General features: G+C 45.1%; 1 pseudogene; it reads left to right on the top strand.

Moving 5' to 3' along the window:
• LOC106504824 lies at window positions 493-1,215 on the top strand (annotated as a pseudogene).

Raw genomic sequence — 23,161 nt, forward strand, 5'->3', positions numbered from 1 at the left:
TCTGGGGATTGTAAGAATACCATTTTTCTGAAAATTGGTAAATAATAAGAAAGAAACAAGCATTTGGCCTGCCTTGCCTGAACTGTATTTCAGGGTAATCAAATAGCTAATAAGGAAAAAGTTATTATGTACTGAAGAATTCCAACTAAGAAATGCAAAGGGATTATCGAAGTAGAAAACTACCAGTTTATAATCATTAATGAAATAGCGAGGCGACAATCACCAATGATTCTAAAATAATTAGGAGAAACACTAATAGGGAACTTTATAAGAAATGTATACACACACCACTATATATAAAATAGATAACAAGGATGTATCTATTTCCCTGTATAGCTCAGGGAAATCTACTCCATCCTGTGTAATAACCTATACAGGAAAAGAATCTGGAAAGGAACGGATTATGTGTATATATAACTGATTTCCTCTGCTGTTTACTGGAAACTAACACAACTTTGTAAGTCAACTATACTCCAATAAAATTTAAAAAAGAAAAGAGAGAGAGAGAGGAAGGAAGGAAGAAAGGAAGGAAGGAAGGAAAAGAGAGAGAAAGAAATGCAGCAGGACCCATCTGGCTCTGAGCTCTATCCACTGCCTCCAGCTCCTGCCCCATGCTGCCTGCTGGTGCGACGGCTGTCCACGTTCCATCACTGTGGGGTCCTTGCTGTGCTGGAGCCTGCAATGTCGGGGACTAACAGGGACTTTGACATGTAGGTGGAGGCAGGCACAGAAAGCAAGGACAACTGCTTTGGGGAAGCACAACATGCTGCCACGCTGGCCCAGAGCAACTCCTGTTTGGACCACCTGAAGGCGAATAAATGATCACCTCCTTACCTGCTTCCAAGAGCTGCTTGAATCCAACCAGCAGATGCACCTTGAGTTCCAGCAGCAGCTCAGGGAGGCCCCCAGTGATGCCAGCCCCTAGACTCTGGGAGCCCCCAGCCAGGCCCCAACCCTGCCTCCCTAGCCAGGCTCCGGCCTAAGCACTCACCACCTGGCTTAGATACTTTCTCAAGGGCTGGCATACAGATCTCCTTGTGGGTCTGTCTGCCTACGCCTCCCTTCTGGTACTTCTCTTGGCATGCCTGGGCCAGGCCCACTTCCTGACATCCTCTTCCGGGGCCAGATGTGGGCCAGCAGGCCACCCACCCTGATGGCCTCCCCAACTCCTGGACGCTCTCCACTCTGCCCAGACCTGAGTGTCCCCATTAAATGGGTCTCTAACACCAAAAGGAAAAAAGAAAAAAAAAAAAAAGAAAGAAAAGAAAAAAGAAATGCATCAGGCTGACATGTCTAAAATCACTGATTAGTCTTAATATCATTAAAAGTGTGACAATGAGACATTACATGTCTTCTAATCATTCTCCTAATACAGCAGGAAATATTTAGCATACTTGGAATACTATGCGGAGCATTCTTGCAAATATAAACAAACACATAAATAGGACAAATTTGATGTGGTCTCTAAATCAGGGGTGGGCAAACTTTTTCTATAAAAAGTCAGATAGTAAATATTCTAGGGCTAGTCTTTACCACATGTCCTTTGTTTTTCTTTTTTATTTATTTTGATAATCCTTTAAAACAGAAATGATTATTCTTAAATTTTACGAACTACAAAAACAGGCTTGGGCTAGATTTAGCCTGCTTAACATAGTCTGCCACACTTGTTCTAGATTAAACAGCAGTTTACAGTAAATATGGGAGTTAGGGGAACAAATTAAAAATGACCATGAGGAGGAAATAAGTATAGTCCAGAATTTAGGAGATCCTATAGGACATATAAACTAGTTTCTTTAACAACAAAAAACATTTAAAATGGTGAGGGAAAATTATAAAGAAAAATTAAGAGACATATTAACCAAATGCAATGCATAGTTCCTTATTTGGATCCTGATTTTAAAAAGTCGGTTGGAAAAAGATATGTGTGTGTCATAGAGAAGGAGAGACAGAAAAACACAAAGAGAGACAGAGACAGAGGGAGAAATTTCAATAGGCACAGGGTATTATTTTTTTGAATGTGTTTGTAGAAGATTGCTTTATTTCCTCCTTAAATGTTTGCTAGAAATCACTAATGTAGCCATGTAGGCCTAGAACCCTTTTCTTTTGCAGGTTTCAAATGACAAATTTATTATGCTTAATAAGTATGATGTGCGGACTTTCTATTTTTGTGTTAGTTTTTTTTTGTTTCATTTTGAAAGAAACTTGTCTTCCACTTTTGGAGGCAGCAGTTTACCTTATGACTTCAATTCTCTGAGGGCCCCAATTAGAGTGGTTTTCAGCTTATTCAGCTTTTTTTTTTCTTCTTGTGAGGACTGGAGTGACAACTTGCAAGACCTTACATGCTGGATTGGAAATCAGAAGGGAAAGATCTAAAAGAGAGGGAAAAGTGATGCAGGAGAGAAGAGAATTCCTGGAGTGCTGTGTTTGAGTAGGTGAGAGGGGCTGGCATCTAATGTACCAGAGGAGGGCTAGACTTAGCTGAGAATGCTATGGGCAGTTTCTCTGTAGTACCAGGAGAAGGTAAAATCCATGGCCACACATGCAGGCTGATGGATGTATGCAGGGTTATGTGGTCCTGAAAGGTGCTGAAAGCCCTCTGTAATTTGCTTCTACTTCACAATGAAATAGGAGGCAAGGTCTTCTTCTGGGGTGTGGGGGGTGGGGAGAGAGAGATGAGCTAGTACCAATTTTGAAAAAAAAAAAGAAAAGACTATGAAATAATCATTTAGGAAAGTAGATGGACTGCAGAAAGACAGTCTGATTGCCAGGCGGAAAGAGGGATCACTCGAGAATCTCAGTCATAACTGTGAAGTGATGCCTCTAGTCTCAGCAAACAATGTGACAAATCCATTATAATAAAAACCGCTGGTATGTCTTAATGTCTCTTTTCCTCCCTTTCATAACAGAAGCCCAGAAATACATCTGGGTGCCTAGCTCCACATAATAAAGGCATTTCCTAGCTTCCTTTGAAGGTAGACATGGTCATGGAACGAGGTAACTAAAGTCTAGAAACAGAATGCAGCAGAATTGGTTTCTACAACTTTTGGGAAGAATCATTAATGGGCGGGTTCACCACCTAAGTGTAAGGATGGGGGAAGATGAGGAAGATTGAAAGAGAGAGGAGAAATTATGAAAAAATTACCTAGGAACATGGAAATAGCTCATGATGGTTACATAGCTTTAGAGAGTTCTCCCGTGGCTTAGTGGCTATAACATTCTATCTGACACATGAAAATACTAACACTTAGATTGAGACTTACTCCCCAAATCTCACCGTGATTAGGTAGTGATGACTCTAACACCAGGCCACGATACTTTCTTGGCACCTCGCCCTGTGTTGTGACCTAGACACCTGAAGTTGCTGCCTGTTGGAGAAGGCAGGCCCTGTGTCCACTCATCAGTAAGGATGAAGACATGATTGCGGAATGAGCTTTGACACAGCAAAGCTACCATCAGAATCACAGGATGGGCCAATGCTACAATGTAATTAGAAGCTATTGTTGGTGAAGCGCTGTGCTTGGTGAAGCGCTTGGAACTAGAGGTAAAAAAGCGAAAGGCAACTAATACTCCTGTTGATTTCTTGTGTCCCCGTCATGTACTACAATATAAACTCTTCTGGTTTTTCGGTTTTTGTTTTTGAGGTTTTTTTGGCCATACCCATGGCATATCGAAGTTCCCAGGCCAGGGATCAAATCTGAGCCACAGCCTACGCCACAGCTGCAGCAATGCTTGATCTTTTACCCACTGTGCCATTGTGGGAACTCCCACCCGTTTTGATTCGTGCAACACTCCTTTCTCCCCTGGGACTGTGAGGCCTGTGCAAAGTGAGGAAAAGAAGGAAGTCAGTCATTTTTTTCCCCAGTGTTGTACTTTGAATAGCCCTTGTGCTGGTGCCTCTCCAGTTTCCACACCTGGTTCTCCAGCCTTCCTGCTGATTTTTTTTTTTTTTTTTTTTGCTATTTCTTTGGGCTGCTCCCGCGGCATATGGAGGTTCCCAGGCGAGGGGTTGAATCAGAGCTGCAGCCACCGGCCTACACCAGAGCCACAGCAACACGGGATCCGAGCCGCATCTGTAACCTACACCACAGCTCATGGCAACGCCAGATCGTTAACCCACTGAGCAAGGGCAGGGACCAAACCCGCAACCTCATGGTTCCTAGTCGGATTCGTTAACCACTGCACCACGATGGGAACTCCCCTGCTGATCTTGAAAGCTCCAAGATTATTTCAGTAAATCTCCTATTTTTTTCTTTAAAGGTTTCTTTAAATTTTCAAACCATTTTAAATTAATATAAGGTAGTAAGAACAGTACATATAACTCCCATACACTTTACCTGGAGTCAGTAATTGCTAATATTTTACCATATTTGCTGCACTCTCTGTGTGCATTTCACTTATATATGATATATATGTGTAATTTTTCCTGAGCCCTTTCAGAGTTGTGACATCATGCTCCTTTATCCCCAAGTCCTATATTACTTATGTTTTAAGAAAAAGGATCTCTTCCTATATTACTAGAATAATCAAATTTTAAAATGTAGAATTAACTAACAATATTTTACAATCCATTATAATATACAATCCATTTTTCAGATTATACTAATTGTACCAATAATGTCATTTTTATAAATTTCCCTCTCTGACCCAGGGTCCAATCCCCAGATTACACGTAGCATTTAGGTGTCATGTACTGTTTTCTCTAGATTTTACCTCTGAGGCTTATAACTAAAGAATCTTAATAACATAGCTTCCTTCTGTTTACAATCAAGGAACTTTTATGACTTAGTAAATTATATCATTTAATTCTAATCAACTCTTCCAGATTGGAATTAAAATCCATATATATATAAATTTTTTTTCTTGTCTTCCTAGGGCTGCACCTGCAGCTTATGGAGGTTCCCAGGCCAGGGGTCCAACTGGAGCTGGAGCTGCCAACCTGCACCAGAGCCACAGCAACACAGGATCCGAGCCTCGTCTGTGACCTACACCACAGCTCACAGCAATGCCAGATCCTTCACCCACTGAGTGAGGCCAGTGATCGAACCCACATCCTCATGAATGCGAGTTGGGTTTGTTAATCGATGAGCCACAATGGGAACTCCAAAATCCCTGTTTTACAAATGAGTATTAGCAGGCTCAGAGAACTTAGGAAACTTGCCGGTGGTGACACAGTAAGTTCTAGACCCAGGATTTCAATCCAAATATTTTTGTTTTTTTTTTACTCCCCAAGCCCATGCTTATTCCATTGAAGGCCTGGAAGACATTAATAAACCACAACCCCTACACAGTCTTAAGGCCAGGATGGAAGAGATAGACAAACAAATAATTAGAATAGATGGCAGTAAATCCCAACCACAGAAGTATGTACAAGGTGTAGATGGAACATAGTCAGAGAACTCATTTCAAGTATGACAATAGATACGGTCAGGGCTTCAGTAGCAACAGCAGAGAATCCAATCCGTTTTCTTCCTTGATGCCAACTGGATGTTTATAGACTGTCTACTGTCCAAAGCATGATTCAAATCAGTGAGGCTCAGCTCACATCCAACGTACGCTCAGGAGGTGCTACGTTAGTTGGCTAACATTGTTCACTTTGTCATCCGCTGATGGAGCATCACCTCCTGGATGTTAGGGACCCAGGAGTTCCCGCATCCTTTCAATTCTGAGTTGGCCTTTTTGATGAATGTGGGCATCATCTAGTGCCGACATTCAGCTGCCACAGACTGCAATGATCCTAATCTGTAAGCGTGCTTAAAATCTGCCCTGTTTAGTTTGATAGTTTTAAAATGTTGACATTACAAAGGGGCGTTCCAATGACAAAAGGGTTTGATCCCTTCAAGAAATCTAGATCCCTTTCTTTTCTCTTTTCTGTAAAATGTCAAATGAAAGGTAAGCATCAGGTGGGAAGAAAATCAGAGCTACAAAATCAGAGCAAATAGCATTTCCCCTTTTATGGCTTTAGTGCAGAACATGGTGACAGAGAGAAAATACGCAAAGGTCAGGAGCTCAGATGGCATTCAGGGAGCTGAGGCTTGGCACAATTATGAATATCCTCAGAGCAAGAGGAAGGGCCAAGCAAATCAATGGACCCCTCTGCTCAGTCAGGGCCGAGTATCGGCTGGGGACCCGAAGAGGAACCTGGGTCATCTGTGAGGGAGAACTGGACAAGCCTGCAGTGATATGACATGTTATTGATAAGAGTATTTAATTTGTATTTCAAAGAGATTTTCTTGTAATACTTAACTCTCATGTTAAGATGTTCAAAATAACTTGCATAAATAGGTGCTCAAGTAATGCTGAATTGGATGAAGCTGAAAGCAGGTAAGACTATTCTACATAGAAAGATGTATGTTATTGGTGGCTCTGGGAATGCATCCTCAACCTAAGCCATCCTAAACCAGGATCATCTGTGACTTTCCACCAGAAACCTAAGGCCCTGGTGTAGGGGTTGGCCGGCTTAATAAACTACTAGTTATTGTGGACCAGACCTCGTCTTAGGTCCAAGGACACAAAGACACCTTTGTCTCCACCTTTAAGAGGCTTATTGACAAGAGGGCTTACAATGATGACTCCCAACTGTCCATTCAGTCACTCCCTCTTCTCAGTCCATCCTGGAAGTTTCAAAACCTGTGTGAAGAGAATATCAGCATCAGCGTGAACCACTGAGATCATTTTCTTCATCACCCTGCTTTGGGCAGGACCACTCCAAATTCCACCTAAATGATAAAAGGGCATACATTCCTTTTTAAAGCTCTTCTAACGTAATAATGAATTCGCTAGTGTGATCTAGTCTAGGGTCACACAACGAACTGTAAGGAATTCCTTCCAGAGAATAATTATGTAGTTGCAATAATAACAGCAACCATGATTTATGTATGTGGTATGTGCCAGTTCCTGTGAAAGATACTCTATGTGTTTTATCTCAGTTCAAACACAACAATTCTGTGAGCTAAGAGCACTGTTCCTAATTTACATTTGGAAAAACTGAGGATCAAGCAGCTAAGAGGCGGAGGTCCCATCATGGCACAATGGAAATGAATCTGACTAGGAACCATGAGGTTGCGTGTTTGATCCCTGGCCTCGCTCAGTGGGTTAAGGATCCGGCACTGCCGTGAGCTGTGGTGTAGGTTGCAGGCTCGGCTTGGATCCTGTGTTGCTGTGGCTCTGGCATAGGCCGGCAGCTATAGCTCTGGTTAGATGCCTAGCCTGGGAACCTCCATGTGCCACGGTGCAGCCCTAAAAGGCAAAAAAATAAATAAAATAAAAATCGTAATAATAATTAAAAAAAAAGCTAAGAGGCTTGCCCAAGGTCATATATTTAGTAGGCGGCAGAACTGGATTTCAATCTCAAGGCAGTCCAATTCCAGAATGCACTAAACCACAGTAATAGGTATTTTATACCTAATAGTTTGTACCTTTTCATCCTCTGCTCTCATATTTCTCTCCCTTCCCACCAGAAATCACTAGTTTGTTCTCTATATCTGTAAGTCTGCTTCTTTTTTGTTATATTCATTAGTTTGCTGTCTTTTTTAGATTCTACGTATGTGATACCATATAGTATTTTTCTCTGGCTGACTTTTTTCATTTAGCATAATGCCTTCCAAGTCCATCTGTTGCTGCAAATGGCAAAATTTCATTCTTTTTAATGGCTGAGTAGTATTCCATTGCATGTATCTACTTCTTATCCATTTATCTTTCGATAGACATTTGGTTGCTTCCACATCTTGGCAATTGTAAATAATGCTGCTAGGTACATATATCTTCTCAATTTACAGTTTCTATTTGTTTGTTCATTTGTTTTTCAGATATGTATGTAAGAGTGGAATTGCTGGGTCATATGGTAGTTTTCTTTTTAGTTTTTTGAGAAACTTCCATACTGTTTTCCACAATGGCTGCAGCAATTTATACTCCCACCAACAGGGTACTAGTCCCCTTTTCTCCACATTTTCTCCAATATTTGTTATTTATGTTCTTTTTTTGATGATGGCCATTCTGACAGGTGGAGGTGATATCTCATTGTGGGTTGTTTTTTTTTTTTTTTTTGTCTTTTTGCTATTTCTTGGGCTGCTCCCGCGGCATATGGAGGTTCCCAGGCTAGGGGTCCAATTGGAGCTGTAGCCACCGGCCTACACCAGAGCCACAGCAACACGGGATCCGAGCCATGTCTGCAGCCTACACCACAGTTCACGGCAACGCCGGATCCTTAACCCACTGAGCAAGGGCAGGGACCGAACCTGCAACCCCATGGTTCCTAGTCGGATTCATTAACCACTGTGCCACGACGGGAACTCCTCATTGTGGTTTTGATTTGCATTTCCCTAATGATTAGTGATACTCAGCATCTTTTCATGTGCCTGTTGGCTATCTGTATTTCCTCTTTGGAAAAATGTTTATTCTGTTCTTCTGCCCATTTTTAAACTGAGTTGTTAGTTTTAAAATTTGTATGGAAATACAAAGACCTCAAATACTCAAAACAATCTTGAGAAAGAAGAACTGAGCTGGAGGAATCAGCCTCCCTGACTTCAGACTATACCATAATGCTACAATCATCAAAACTGTATGGTACTGGCACAAAAACAGACACATAGATCAACAGAACAGAATAGAAAGCCCAGAAATAAACACATGCACTTTTAGCTAATTAACCTATGACAAAGGAGATAAGAATATACAATGGAGAAAAGTCTCTTTATTGTTTTTAAATGATTTTTTCATTGTAATTGGTTTACAGTGTTCTGTCAATTTCCTACTGTACAGCAAAGTGACACAGTCACACAAGACAGTCTCTTTAATAAGTGATGCTGAGAAAACTGGACAGCTACATATAAAAGAATGAAATATTCTCTAACACTACATACAAAAATAAACTCAAAATGGATTAAAGACCTAAATGTAAGACTGGATATCATAAAACTCTGAGAGGAAAACATTGGTAGAACACTCTGACACAAATTGTAGCAATATTTTTTTGAATCCATCTCCTAAAACAAAGGAAGTAAAAGCAAAACAAAACAAAACAAAAACCCCAAAAGGGACCTAATTAGACTTAAAAGCTTTTGCAGAGCAAAGGAAACCACACACAAAATGAAAAGACAACTTACTGAAGGGGAGAAAATGTTCACAAATGATATGACATGACCAAATAAAGGGTTAATATCCAACATATAAAAATAGCACAACTCAACATCAAAAAAATCACAGTTATTTTAAATTCCTAGTCTAATAGTTCCAAAATTTCTCTCATATCTGAGTCTGCTTTGAGGTTGGTTTTGTCTCTCTGGACTATGTGCCTTTTAGCATGCTTTGTTATTTTTTGTGGAAAGCTGAATATGATGTATTATGTAAAAGGAACTGAGTTAAATTAGCATTTTACTGTGAAGTTCTGTGTTTATCTAAGAGTTAGACTATGTTTACTGTAGGTAATACAGGCTAAAATTTCCTCTGCTGGCCTTTTATTGTCTCCCCATTGTCTTTGAAATTCCCTACAGACTTCTTAAATAGGGTCTGAGCTTGGCAGTTCTTTGACTCATGATCTCCTGTTATTACACAGAAGCCTGATTAATGTGGTGATAAGGTGGTGATGGGAGCGCTTCCCACAATTCTAATTGAGGTCTCAGTCTCACCAAGCCTGTGCCCCCAGAATATGACTTTCACAAGTAATTCTCACCTTTTCTCCCTAGATAAAAAGTCTAGAAGGGGCTGGAGTTGGGTATTTCTCTTCCTCCAGGTAGGTTAGGCTCTGGTAAAATAACTGTCTTCGAAGGCAGGCTTTTTTTTGTTAGGGACAACAGACTGCTTTGGGTGCATTTCATAATGGTTACTTTTCTCCTCCCCCTATTGCAAGCTTAAAGGGATTTTTTTCTCTGATTTTCACCCTGAAGCTAGTGGGGTTCAAGGAGGTAAATTTCACAAAAATTGAGAGGGTCTCCCCGAGATTGGCCACCCAGAGTTTTTAACTCTCAAACCAGTCCATACAAATTTAAGCTTCAGCAATTTGTCAATTACAGTTTCAATGTTCCCACTACCTGGGTAAAGAAAAACTTTCCTATGACTCAAAATCTGGAAGCAATAAAAAAAAAGGATAAATTTGACTATGTATTAATTATTATTGTTATTATTTTGGTACAGCAAAACATCACCAGCAAAGCTAAAAGACAAGTGACAGCTAGAAAAATATTTGCTACTCAGCAAATAAAGGCCTAAACATCTTCTTCAGAATTGAGGAAAAAAAGACCAACAATTCTTTAGAAAAATGGGGAAAAGACAAGAACATACCTTTCACAGAAACAAACAAACAAAAGCTTTTATACATGTGCAAAGCTTCTGAAGGGAGAGAATGAACAGGGCGGAGAAGACAGACATGGAGGTGAGAGTCCATAAATTTAGTTCAATGCATAGTTTTGACTTTGGAACCATGGAAATGGATCTACACAGTTTAAAAAGCGAAGTTAAATGAAGACAGAATAACGTCAGTTCTTAAACCACAGAAAACGAACAGACAAATGTGCTCAACTACAGCAAGGAGAGAGCATCATTACATGGAGACAAAAATTTCTTCAAATAATGTAAAACATTGCAACAAACAAAAAAATACTGCAAAGAGATAAACAATATAGTCTTATGGTTACTGTCATGTTGAAACTGTTACAGGTTTATTGTGAGATAAATAAGCAATTATGTTAATGCGTTTTGTAATCAAGATTTTCAACAGCACAGGAAAGATAACCAAATACAGAAATCAACGAAGTGAAGTGATGTAGGGGCTGGGGAGTGAGAGGTACAGACTACTGGATATAAGACAGGCTCAAGGATGTCAACATTTGGAACTAACTGTAAATGGAGAGCAAACTTTAAAAACTGTGTAACACTTAAAAATTCTAAAACATCAAAGAAGTTAAGCAAAAACCGTTTAATTTTATATGCAATCAGAAATACACGAAGAATTTATGATTTTCCTCTGCATTTAGAAAATATAAAATTTCCAGCTCTATTCAATGAAAAGGCCTAGAAGCCACGAAAAAGCCCATAGCAATGAGAACCCTTATCTTCCCAATTGTGAATTGTCTCTAAATCCAATTTCTTAATCAAAGGAACCAGGAATCATTGGAAAATTGATTGATTCTAATTCTAGGGTATTAGAATCACTGTGCAAAGTGATCTTGAGATATCCTATTCTGTCAGAAAGCAAAGAGGCCACACCTAAGGTCAGGTCAAAAGGACCCAGGAGCCAAATGGCCTGAGACAGGATAATCTGCACATCTAAATGCAATCAACGGAAAGAAATGCACTACATCATAAAAAAATCATTAGTTCATGGTGATGCTTGAGAAAACCTTATTTTTAAATTATCTTTATATAGTTACCACCAATTAATTTATTTGAAAATTGATTTTAAAAAATGGGCAGAAGGAATCAAAAACGTGTCCTGCCTTTCCTGTGTGAAGTGTATTTCAGAATTACTAAATAGTCAAAAAGAAACATTTCTTCTTCCTCCTCTTCTTCCTTCACCTGCTCCTCCTGCCCTTCCTCCTCCTCCATTTTCTTCTACGCTTCGGAAGATTCCTATAATTATTTTATTTTTTCCAATTGTATCTCAGGTGTACCAAACTAGATTAATCCTACTTCTTGGTACTTTCCAGTTTCTCTTAATTATTAGGTCATTTTTATTTTGTTTTGTTATAAATTTTATTTTACTTTTCGTGGGGCTGCACCAGCAGCATATGGAGGTTCCCAGGCTAGGGGTTGAATTGGAGCTGCAGCTGCTGGCCTACAGCAATGCAGGATCCGAGCCTCATCTGCGACCTACACCACAGCTCATGACAACGCTGGATCCTTAACCCACTGAGCGAGGCCAGGGATCAAACCCACAACCTCATGGTTACGACTCAGATTCATTTCCACTGAGCCACGATGGGAACTCAGGTCATTTATTTTTGACAGTATAATGAACTCCCATTTACTAAAGTTTTTCATTGACAGAATGGTTTGAAGTTATGAACCACAAAAATAGTACCCACAGAGCCTCCTTTCCTGTCCACTTGCATCTCTCACAGGCATCCTATCCTAATAAATCTATTTCTTGCCTAAAAAAAAAAAAAAAAAAAATGGTACACAGGTAGCTTCAGAAATGTCCAGACAATTGCTTAATTATTGAAGAATTACCTAATGAAACAAACTGACATAGACCAATGAGCGTGTAATTCAGCACCCCATCATCCATAAAATCACTGGGAGGGAACCTAGCTTTCCAATGAGAGTTCCATTGGCTTGTGTTCCTGCCTTTTCCCACGTAGAATGACCTCAGTGTTGGCTACACCTTATCAGCCATGGCCCCCCAGATTCAAGACCAGTCCTCCAAATGCCAAAGGCAGACACATATTGTGGGAGGTTTTCAGAGCCTCAAGAATATGTAAGTTTATGTCTTCTCCAAATGTGGGAAGCTTTCAGCTTTCAATTCTTCGAGCACGTTTTCTGCACTGCACTGTTTCCTCTCTGACTCCAATGACATAAAATTAGACCTCTTCATGTGCTCTCACAGATCCTTGGGGCTCCATCCTTCCCCTTGTCAATCATTTTCCTCTGGGTTGTACCAAGTGCTTTTAATCAATCCATCTTCAAGTTCATTGATTCTTTCCTTGTCCATTCTGCCATAGCAAGCTCATCCAGCCTAAGTTTCAGTTAACGCATTTTTTCAGTTGTAAAATTTCCATTTGATTCTTTTTTGATACCTTTCATTTATTTTCTGAGACCTTCTCCCTTTCCATTTACCTCAGGAGTGTTTACCCTTACTTTTGGAGCACTTTCGTAAGAACTGCTTTAAAGCCTTTCGCAGAAAAGTTTAGCATTGGCTCTGCTGAGCTTTTCCTGGTGCTTCATATGCCAAGTATCCCAGATATGTTGAATGTTATAATCCTTATTTAAAGTCTATGGATAATTTTAAAAATTCGGAAGCAGGCATTTGACTAGGTTGGTTTTAGGCCGCAAGCTCCGACCACCTTTCTGTGAACTGTAGAAAATTTTAGCATTGGCTCAGTTGAGATTTTTCTGGTCCTTCATATGCCAAGTATCCTGGATATGTTGAATATTATGATCCTCTGGTTCTTATTTAAAGTCTATGGATAATTAAAAAAATTCAGAAGCAAGCATTTGACTAGGTTGGCTTTAGGCCGCAAGCTCTGACCACCTTTCTGCAAACTGTGTGTGTGTGTGTGTGTGTGTGTGTGTGTGTATATATATATATATATATATTTTTTTTTTTTTTGTCTTTTTAGAGCTGCACCTATGGCATATGGAAATTCCCAGGCTGGGGGTCTAATCGGAGCTGCAGCCACTGGCCTATGCCAGAGCCACAGCAACTTGGGATCTGAGCCACGTCTGGGACCTACACCACAGCTCATGGCAATGCCGGATCCTTAACCCACTGAGCTAAGCCAGGAATCGAACCCACATCCGCATGGATACTAGTCGGGTTCATTAGCCACTGAGCCATGACGGGAATGCCCATGAACTGTCTTTTTTGATGTCTGTTCAGTTTTCAAGGACTCCGCCAGGCTCTTCAGATCTGCTCCACATGTGTGCCACCCAATGGCCAGCCTGGGACCTGGGCCACCACCTATTTCTCAGTTCAACTCTGAGAGTTTATGGCCCACTGCACAGGGCCTGATCTCTATACACACAGCTAGGAATGAGGCCAGGAGGCCACAGCCAACGCAAGGGCTTACTGCTGGAGCTCTTCCCTGCCTCCTCCACAGTCTCCCTGGGCTTTCTGTCTCCCTGAGACTCTCTGTGATTTTCTAGCCAGATCTCTGGGGCTTTATTTACCCCTCCTCTGACATGCACTCCCTGCAGCTATTATACCTGCTTGGCCATCTGGTGAGGGGGCAGGGAGGGGAAAAAAGATCAGGGGGCCACCCGCATTTTCAGACCAGCATTCCTCCCTTCAGAGCCGGTATTTCCCCTCCCGTAGAGTCTTAGAGGTCTGTGGGCCTCTGCTGCCACTCTCACGACAACCCCTCTCACTCCTCAAGCCTAGAGCAGATGGTTTCTCCCAGAACTCCACCTGTACTGATGCTCATTCCTGGGTTTTCTGCTATTTTGAATCAAGACTGGTAGATACCATCAGGGAATAAAAAAGGTGAGCTCACTGCCAATGTGGTGGCACCCAAATTCTAGTTTCCTCCCCAATCCAGCTGCTGCTGTTTACTTTTCAGAATCCTTGTGTAGCTCTGTACATTCTGTTCAGGTTTTGTAGCTGCTCCGTCTCATCTGGAGTCAGAACCTGAAAGTTTTACTTTAAGGACCAGTTTTACTTAATAAAGGAATAACAGACTTAGAAAGTCAGCATTTTTGCATTGTTTCAACAACTTTTTTTTTTTTTTTTGTCTTTTTAGGGCTGCACCCATTGCATATGGAAGTTCCCAGGTTAGGAGTCAAATGGAATCCTCAACGGCTGTCCTGCAATGCCAGATCTGAGCCATGTCTGTGACCTACACCAATTCTCAAGGCATTGCCAGATCCTTAACCCACTGAGCGGGGCCAGGGATCAAACCTGAGTCCTCATGGCTACTAGTTGGGTTCATTACTGCTGAGCGACAGTGGAAACTCCCAACATCACTAGCAGTAGGGCAACCAAACATTATGTGCCTCCTGATAAGACACACTAGAAAGTACATATAAATTATTCTTGCTTGAAACAATTGAACTTGAATTTAAATGAGTCCTTAGAGCTCTAAGCCAGCTTACAGGAGACAGGCAATCAGGAGCGAAATGACACTCTGTAGAACCATCACCCCAATGCAGGCTGTGGGACCTTCTGCAGTACAAGTGACCTCGTGTCTCCAACAAACACATGGTCTTAAGAAGAGGAAACTATTACACAATAAGGGGACTACAGAGACACAAATAAAGGGTATATCTCATGAGATTCTTGAGAAGATTCAGGAGAGAATGAATGTAAAGTTCTTAGTAGAGTCTCGCAGAGGGTAAATGAAAGTTATTACTTCCTCTTGTCACCTCTCAGAGCCTCAGTCTCCTCTTCGCTTGCAGAATACAGGAGATGATAGCCTCCCTCTCTTAAGGCTGCTTAAGGACCAAAGGATTCAGCCACCTTCTGCCCTTTTCTCTCTGTACCAGGGCAGGAAGGCGGGACCCTAGCACTATCCAGTGCAGTAATTCCAGTTGGCCAGGAGATGGCAGCTCAGGCCCATCTATCTGGAACCCTGGACCCGTGGGGGAGCTAATTTTGTTTTGCTCTAAGATGCAGGGTCCTGCCTCATCAGTGTTCCCCTTCTATTCCTAGGTAGGAGGCTTAAAGCTGGGGGCGGGGGGGGGAGTCAATGGAGATTCTAACATCTAATTAGGGTTCTAGTAGCAGTTTGCTGAGGATTCAGTATTTGCTGGGCAGAGAGGTGTTCCTTAGACCTTGTTAGACCAGAGTTCAAGCACTACCTGGCGAGCAGTGCCTGGACCCTGCTTATTGTGCCAATGCCTCCTGCTCCATCCTGAATCACCTGTGTACAGGTCCAACCTGGTTCAGCTTTTCTTTCCCATCAGACTAAGGGTAATTTACGCCTATGCTCCCACCCACACCTGGTGCAAGACATCCTTCAGGAAAAGTTGGTCAAATAAGTAAATGCACTATGGAGCATCAATCACCCCTCCTTCTTTCTCAGGAGACCCCAGAATGGGGTGTGTGCATTTTCTTTTTGTCTCTCTGTTTAGGAGGTAGCCTGGGTTGTGATGAATTCCCTGAGGTTCAAATGTCAATTTCTCAGAGTTCCCGTCGTGGCTTAGTGGTTAACGAATCCAACTAGGAACAATGAGGTTGTGGGTTCAATCCCTGGCCCCTCTCAGTGGGTTAAGGGTCTGGCGTTGCCATGAGCTGTGGTGTAGGTCGCAGACGAGGCTCGGATCACGAGTTGCTGTGGCTCTGGTGTAGGCCAGCAGCAACAACTCCGATTAGACCCCTAGCCTGGGAATCTCCATATGCCGTGGGTGCAGCCCTAGAAAAGACAAAAAGACAAAAAAAAAAAAAAAAATTCAATTTCTCTACTTACTAGATGCATATCCTTGGACAAGTGCCTCCGTTTCTCCACCTGCAAAATGGGGATAGCAATGGTCTCCCCCTGGCTGTACTAAGGTGAGGACTAAATGAGCAAATGCTTTTCACACGCTTAGCAAAGTGCCTGGAACACAATAGGCCCCCAGTGCACATTAATCCCCACCTGAAGGTTGCTGTTCTGAGACAGATTTCATGTACTTGCAAAAATGCATTCTAGGAAGATACCTAAGGGCCTGGTGTGGCTGGCTGGCAAGTGGGATGGCTCTCAAGAAATAACAGTTCCAGAGTTCCCGTTATGGCTCAGCAGGTTAAGAACCCAACTTATAACTATGAGAATGTGGGTTCGATTCCTGGCTTCTTGCAGTGGGTTAAAGGATTGGCATTGCTGAGAGCTGCAGCATAGGTCACAGATGTGGCTCCAATGCTGTGTGGCGGTGGTTGTGGTGTAGGCTGGTGGCTACAGCTCTGATTCGACCCCAAGCCCGGGAACTTCCATATGCTGTGGGTGTGGCCCTAAGGAAAAAAAAAAAAAAAAAGGCCAAAACCAAAAAAGAAATAATAGTTCCTCCCTCCAGCTCCTCCTCCTTCTCGTTACTGATGTTATCATGAATAACCCTTTGAGGAAGTCCAAGCGAGGTCTCCAAGCCCCATGAGACGTGAGTGCTGTTTTGCCCACCTTCCTCCAAGCCCAGGCTCAGCAGTGGCCTCTGAAGTTGTCTGCATGGTGCTGGGAACAGCACATTCAAGACTGAGGGACCCTCCTCCCAGTGGCCCAAGGCTTAGAAGGCACTGAAACAGCGGAGGAAAAGACCTTCAGAGTTGGTTTTCTGTCTCTGCCCCCTTTCTGGGGTGTGTGTGTGTGTGTGTGTGTGTGTGTGTGTGTGTGGTGCTTCTGGGAGCATCTTGCTCCGCTTTGGGGATTCTGTGTAGGTCAAAAGGATTCCTGTACAAAGGTCACCCAAGAGCAGGGACAGGACGGTTGAGATGGTGATCCCGTGTGGTCTCACCATGTTTTCAGCGCATCCGTCTGGAGAGGTGGGAAAGTGTGGCAAGGGACCACTAGGTGGCGGGTCAACGTGAAGAAATCCTGAGTGTGTAAGTGTATGGCCTGCTCTGTACAACAGCGCCGAAGAGCAGACAAACCTCTATCTGGAGAAAGTCAAACATGATAAATTCCAGCCATCTGGTAAGACTTGGGGTGCAACTGGAGACTATCCCAGAGGAAGGTACACGGCACAGGAGGACAAAAGCAGAGGGAAGAGGAAGAGTCTGGCACTGTTCCCCCATCCAGTCTGGATTCCTGAGCTCCCTCCTCCGCCTCGCCCAGGACCAGGCCCTGCTACCCGCAGGCCGCCTCAGGGCCTCTCCCTCAGCAGCCCTCTGCCTGCCATGCCCGCTTTTATTACTGAAGACTCGGTCCAGGTGTTGTCTCCTCTGATCCAGGAGGAACTGGCACCGGACTGCTTTGCGGTCACCACTCTGCACCTGCTTCTTTCCGGGTCTTGGCCACTTTAGTGGACCTGGATGTTTCCCGCTGATGGGGATTCCCTGAGGTGGTGCTGGGGGGGGTGGGCAGAGGTCAGGCTGGTTCTCTTCAGTTCCCCATCCAGCCACCCCCCACCCCCACCCCCGCCACAAGACGGCTTTCTCACCCACAGCAGCTCTCTGGGTTTCCTGAGGATGCCCTAGAATGCTGAAAGTTTGTCCCCACTGGGTAAGGAGTGTGGGGAAGGCTGGTTATGTAGCTTTCACAGCCTAATACATAATGAAAATACAGGACCTATGGTCTAAAAACTATTAAGAATTTCAAGATGGTGACAGCAGAGCATTAAACCAAGAGCAGGCCCTTCTGGGTACAGGCCCTGGTGACGGCTCAGATGCACGTCCTCAAGGCAGCCCTGAGTCTGGAGTTGTGCCAAGCCCTGCTGGGGGTAGGGGTCGGGGCAGGGGGTTGTGTCTGCTGAGTAAGGCCTGAGAGGACCTGCTGGCTGCTTGAAAGGTGGCTGGCCATCAGGAGACTTTTCGCATGAAGGCCTTCATGGCAAAAATTCCCTTGCTCCCCAGCATTAAGAAGTGAGAGAAACAGGCTAGAATTTGGAGTTAAGCAAGCCTGAGTCCATTTCTTAATTGCACAGATCATGGACTTCTCCAAGCCTCTTGTGCCTCATCTGCAAAATGGGAGGCAGTAACACCTACCATGACTATTGCTGTAGGTGCCAACGAGAGCTCATGTGAAGGCACGGGGTCTACAGCCCACACCTACCGCATCTCCCTGAGCCCTGCCCCCGGACCTGCACTGCTTTCCCCAGAAGCATCTCATCAGGAGAGAACAAAGGCACATACTGGGCTTTCCAGTTGGGGGGGTGCCTGCTCAGTGAAGGGGGTCGCAATGGGTGAGGCCCCAGGGAGCACCCCCTGAGTGCTCCACGGCCTCCAGCCGCATCAACAGAACCAGGCAAGCAGTGGAAGGGAAAACTCAGGAGACCCTGGAGAGACTTTGAAAAGGTCCCGGGACCACCACGGGGGAGATTCATTCATCATTTTCCCAACAAATGTGCATGAACGCCTCCCGTGCCAGGTGCCAGGGATACGGTGGTAAGGAAACAGGTGGGGTCCTGCTGGCCGTTTGCGTAACGCTTGCTCTTATTGTGTCCTGGTCTCTTGGCTGCGCCCCTCATTAGCCACCAGTCAACCAGCATTTACTAGGTGCCCACAGTGAGGCAGGAAATGAGACCACGGCCGGTGCTGGGAGACGCCACCAGCCTCCTCTGATGGAAATGAATGGAAGCTGTGTGCTTTCATTCCCAACAGCCAACACCTGCGGCTCTTTCTAGGTGGGCTGTCCTCAGGCTGCTGGGGCTCCCTTTGCTGAGTCCACAGAAAGTCCTAAGTGCCTGGGAAACGACATTGCCCAGGGGCAGCCCTTACCCGCTGACTGACAGGTGCAGAGGCGTAAACACTGCAGCCCCCGCCCCGCTGGGACAGCCCCTCCCCCCAGAGCACCTTCCCGGGACTTTGCGAGCCCACACCCCGGATGGCCCTCTTCCCTTTCTTGCCCCTCATCTTCCTGTGCCTGTTTTTCCTGGGACCACGACACAAGAGCGGAACTTCAGGCGAATCTTTGCGCAGGGTCTCTTTACACGGAACTCCCCAACTCAAGACAGAAAGAGCTGGAAAAAAGCCTCCTGTTACTACCCAGAGCGACGCACGTCAGAAGTCAGGCATTATACGTAATAGTCAGAGGACAGCTGTACACCATTAATTCATTTTGTTATAAATTCAAGTGCATTCAAAACTTTCCCTGTAATTCTATGAGCCGTCTCCCTCCCTTCCACTCTGATACGCTTTATGAGCGCAGAGAAAGAGGCGGCATTCCTGCTTGCTGAGGTCCGCTCATAACATACACCTTTGTCATACCAAATCTAGATAAACCCACGGGATTCTGTCTTGACTGTAAACACCAACCACTGCGTGTTTTGCCGTGCGAAAAAAAAAAAAAAGTTGAGACATGCTGGATCGGATCCCTGGGAATTTGGGTCTTTCTGCCTGTCTGGGCTGTTTGCAGGAGTAAGTCTTAGATGCCCAGGCTCCTGCAGAACTGCATGAGCAGCACCACTTTCCTCCCACCACAAACGTCTTTGGCTCTCACCTAGTCCCTTCTCACCAGATCCACTTCTACCAGGAAACTCTCTCATTCCTCCTCTTCCCACCCAGCCCACCCTGAGCTCCCCCTCTTTGGCACTGTGGAAACTGGTTTTTGTTGGGACCACTTTCTTAGCACTTGCCCCCCCCACCGCTCCCCCCAAGCTAGATGGAGTCTCTGAGTTTATAGAAATCACAGGCTAATCAGGCAAGGGACACATAGGGGCCTCAGCTGAGCCAGGGGTTGGTCTTGCCATCACAAAATCTCAGCTAAGGCAGAGGGTGAGCCTAAGTCCCCCAAGTCTTGGTTCCTCCTACAACCAAACCTATGTCAATGAAGTGTGGATGCCAGGGCATCCGCCCGGCCCACCTGCCCAGACCCAGATGCCTCCCAGGAGGTCTGAACCTGACCCTTAGACACTGATGGGGTTCTGCTCCCCAAAGCCCTACATCATCCATTTTATATCCCAACACACTGTAGTGCCTGGAGCCCCCCGCTGCCTTGCCCTGCTTCTGCTGACAACCTGGCAACTCCTTATCCCCGAGACTGAGCTCGACTTTATGGTGCCTCTTGATTCCAGAGACATGGCCCCTGGCACCTCTCCCAGGGCAAAAATGGGAAGATTTCTGCTCTCCTTCACCAGACTTGTGAGTTCTAGCAAGCTTCGTCTGAGGCTTCTGGAGCAGTGAAGCTTCCAGAAGCATGTGCTCCTTGGTATCTGTTTTCTGATTCTTTCTAGACTCTTTGGTCAGATGGTGATGTTTATAGGCAAAGGGTCCTGTCTTAACATCTTTAGGTCCTCTAAGGCTGCTTATGTACATGAAAATCATTAAATGTTTGGTGACTGATTGCCTAAGAACTTACATTGGCATTCATTTATTTAATTATTGGTTAATCACCCATCTTATAATAAATATCTGTATCAGAGAGAATAATTCCCTTTCCTCTGTTCCCATCTCACAGAGTGGGGAAGAAGTTTTTACCCCAAGGACTTAGTCCTGGGAATGTGGAGGGCGTGTATTTTAAAGATGGGGGAGGGTTTGACAAAGTCAAGACCCAAATGCTCCGCTCTCTGCACGCAGTGTCAGGTGCAGACTTCTCAAAGGCAGGACTGAGCCTGCAGGTTACAGGGCAGGAGGAAAATGCTGCCATTCCTCCCCATCGACTTAAGACTCCCCTGCCCCTAAGAACTGATGCTAGTCCTTGCCAGATGTACGTGTCTCCACACACACACGCTTTGGATTCTTAAAGGATAAAAAAATGTATTTGCAACTTCTACTGCCCCTGAGACCCTGAAAGGGGACTGGCCTGGAGCTGGTGGCTGGAGTCTACCTTGGGGCCTCCGTGATCAGGCTTGAAATTAACGCCTTCTGGCCGGGTGGGGACAGGGGTGGGCCGTCGGGTGGGATGGAGCTTCCGAAGGGGCGGAGAGGAATTTCCAGCGTGGGGCTGAAGGGAGAGCCGCCCACGGGGACGCCGGCATGAGGACTGGGAACACCGGCGGGGTGGGGGAAATGGGGTGGAAAACCCTGTAAGAGGTTCAACTCATACACACTTGGCGGCGGACATGGGGAAGAGGTTCATCAGTACTCACTGCAAATGCTTTTTCTTCGCACGTTGGCGGCGCTTCCTCCACCGCCTCCAAGCCTCGCGAAGCTGGAGACGCCCGCCTACAGCCTGGAGGGCGGGGTCACGGCCGCGGGGGGAGGAGACCCGCCAGGCCCCGCCCCCTCCCGCTGTCCTAAGGCCCGCGCACCTGCAGCCCATTTGCCAGGAGCGCACAGCAGCCTTTCAGAGGAGAGGGTGCCTCCATTTAGAAGGGGACAGACGACAGTCCCCCAGCCCCCCCTTTTCCTCAAATACAGCCAAGAGAACGGACCCCTGTGGCAAAGACAAAGCTGAGCTTAGGGTGACCCACAGCAGGGGATCGGCAGAGGATCAGAGAGACGCAGCTCAGGTCCAGCTGGAGATGCTCAGGCCTAGTCAGTTTAGTCTGGAAAGGGCCTGGTACATGCAGGTGCGAGCTGAGTGCCCTCCGGGAGGGAAAAGCTGCTAGGGCCTTCGGGAGCACATTATGGTTGTGCTTGAAGAAGCAGCGAGTGCAAAGGCCCACGGGTGTGAAGGGCCGGGTACCTTGAGGTGGGCCACGTTCCTACGCTGGCTGTCTTGTAATGGGGAAGAGGGAGGGGGCAGAGCCAAGGTGGACCTGGTACATCCGCTCTGCTGGCTGGAAATGGAAGGCATCCTTGACTAAGGGCCCCTCCAGGGCCATGCTAAGTAGCTTATTCCGCCCATGGCTTAAAGAATAGTGTAGTTTGCAATAGTTCTCAAAGCTTGAAGGGGCATCAGCATCACTTGGGAACATGCTGGAACATACATATGACCCAGAAATTCCCAGACCCACTGACTCAGAAATTCCAGGGGTGGGGCCCAGCAAACCGTAGTTTGATCAACACCCCAGATGAGCCTGAAACAGGCCAAAGTTTGAGAACCACTGGTATAGTGGAAAGAGAACCAGACTCTGGAAGGAAGGTGGGGCAAGGCTTGGGAATGGGGGCAGAAGGGGAAACTTACACTGAGCCAAGTCCTGTTGTTCAGAAAGCAGCAGGCACCAAAGGAGTGCTCTGAGCAGTAACCAGGAAGGGTTACAGGTGGAAGATTGAGGCTTAGAGGTTAAATTACTAGCCTAAGATCACACAGTAAGTGCCTGAGCCAAGTCCTACACACGATTTGGTGTGACTCCAAAAGTGTTTTTTTTTTTTTTTTTTTCCTACATCCCTGGCACCACGGAAGAATGACAGCCCAGGCAGAGGTGCCTGGACAGCCCATGGCTGCCTGGGTGGAAGGAAGAGGCCCAAAGTTTAAAGCTCCTTCCCAGAGGGGCTGGTGGGGGCCAGTCCCAAGGCTAGTGGGAAGCAGCGAGCCTTCTGCTCTCACTCTTGTCCCAATTATTTAAATTTCCCTAAGGTTTGCCATTCGCACTAGGGAGCTGGGCTTAGCAAATGTACTTCCCTAAGTGACCAGCTGTCATCCCTGAGTTCTGGAGCTGAGAGGTTAAATGTGAGGTTATGTGAGAAAAGCAGGGTGAAAAATTACCTCTATGCTGTGATTACAACCACCTTAGATTTTTTTGCCGGGGGGGGGGAATAAATTAAGAACACACAGCGCAAAACCCCAATAACAAAACCCCCAAACCTAAAACAGTGCTGTAAGAATTTTCTTCCTTTGTTTTTTTCCAAGTTGTATTATGTGGTTCTAATAACTTGTATGATGAATATGCATTTATTTTTGAAAGTGCAACCAGTGACACACCCCAGTGACATGTGACATAGTGGACAATTCTGTGGCAGACCACAGGCTCTTTCCTTAGGGCACTGTTGAGCTGTCCTGCCCCCTGGAGTCTGTCCCTGAGGCCAGTAAGGACAGCGGCTGGGATGTGGCCTGAGCAGCAGTGGGGC

The sequence above is a fragment of the Sus scrofa genome, chromosome 9, assembly GCF_000003025.6.
Source record: "Sus scrofa isolate TJ Tabasco breed Duroc chromosome 9, Sscrofa11.1, whole genome shotgun sequence".
Taxonomy (NCBI): Eukaryota; Metazoa; Chordata; class Mammalia; order Artiodactyla; family Suidae; genus Sus; species Sus scrofa.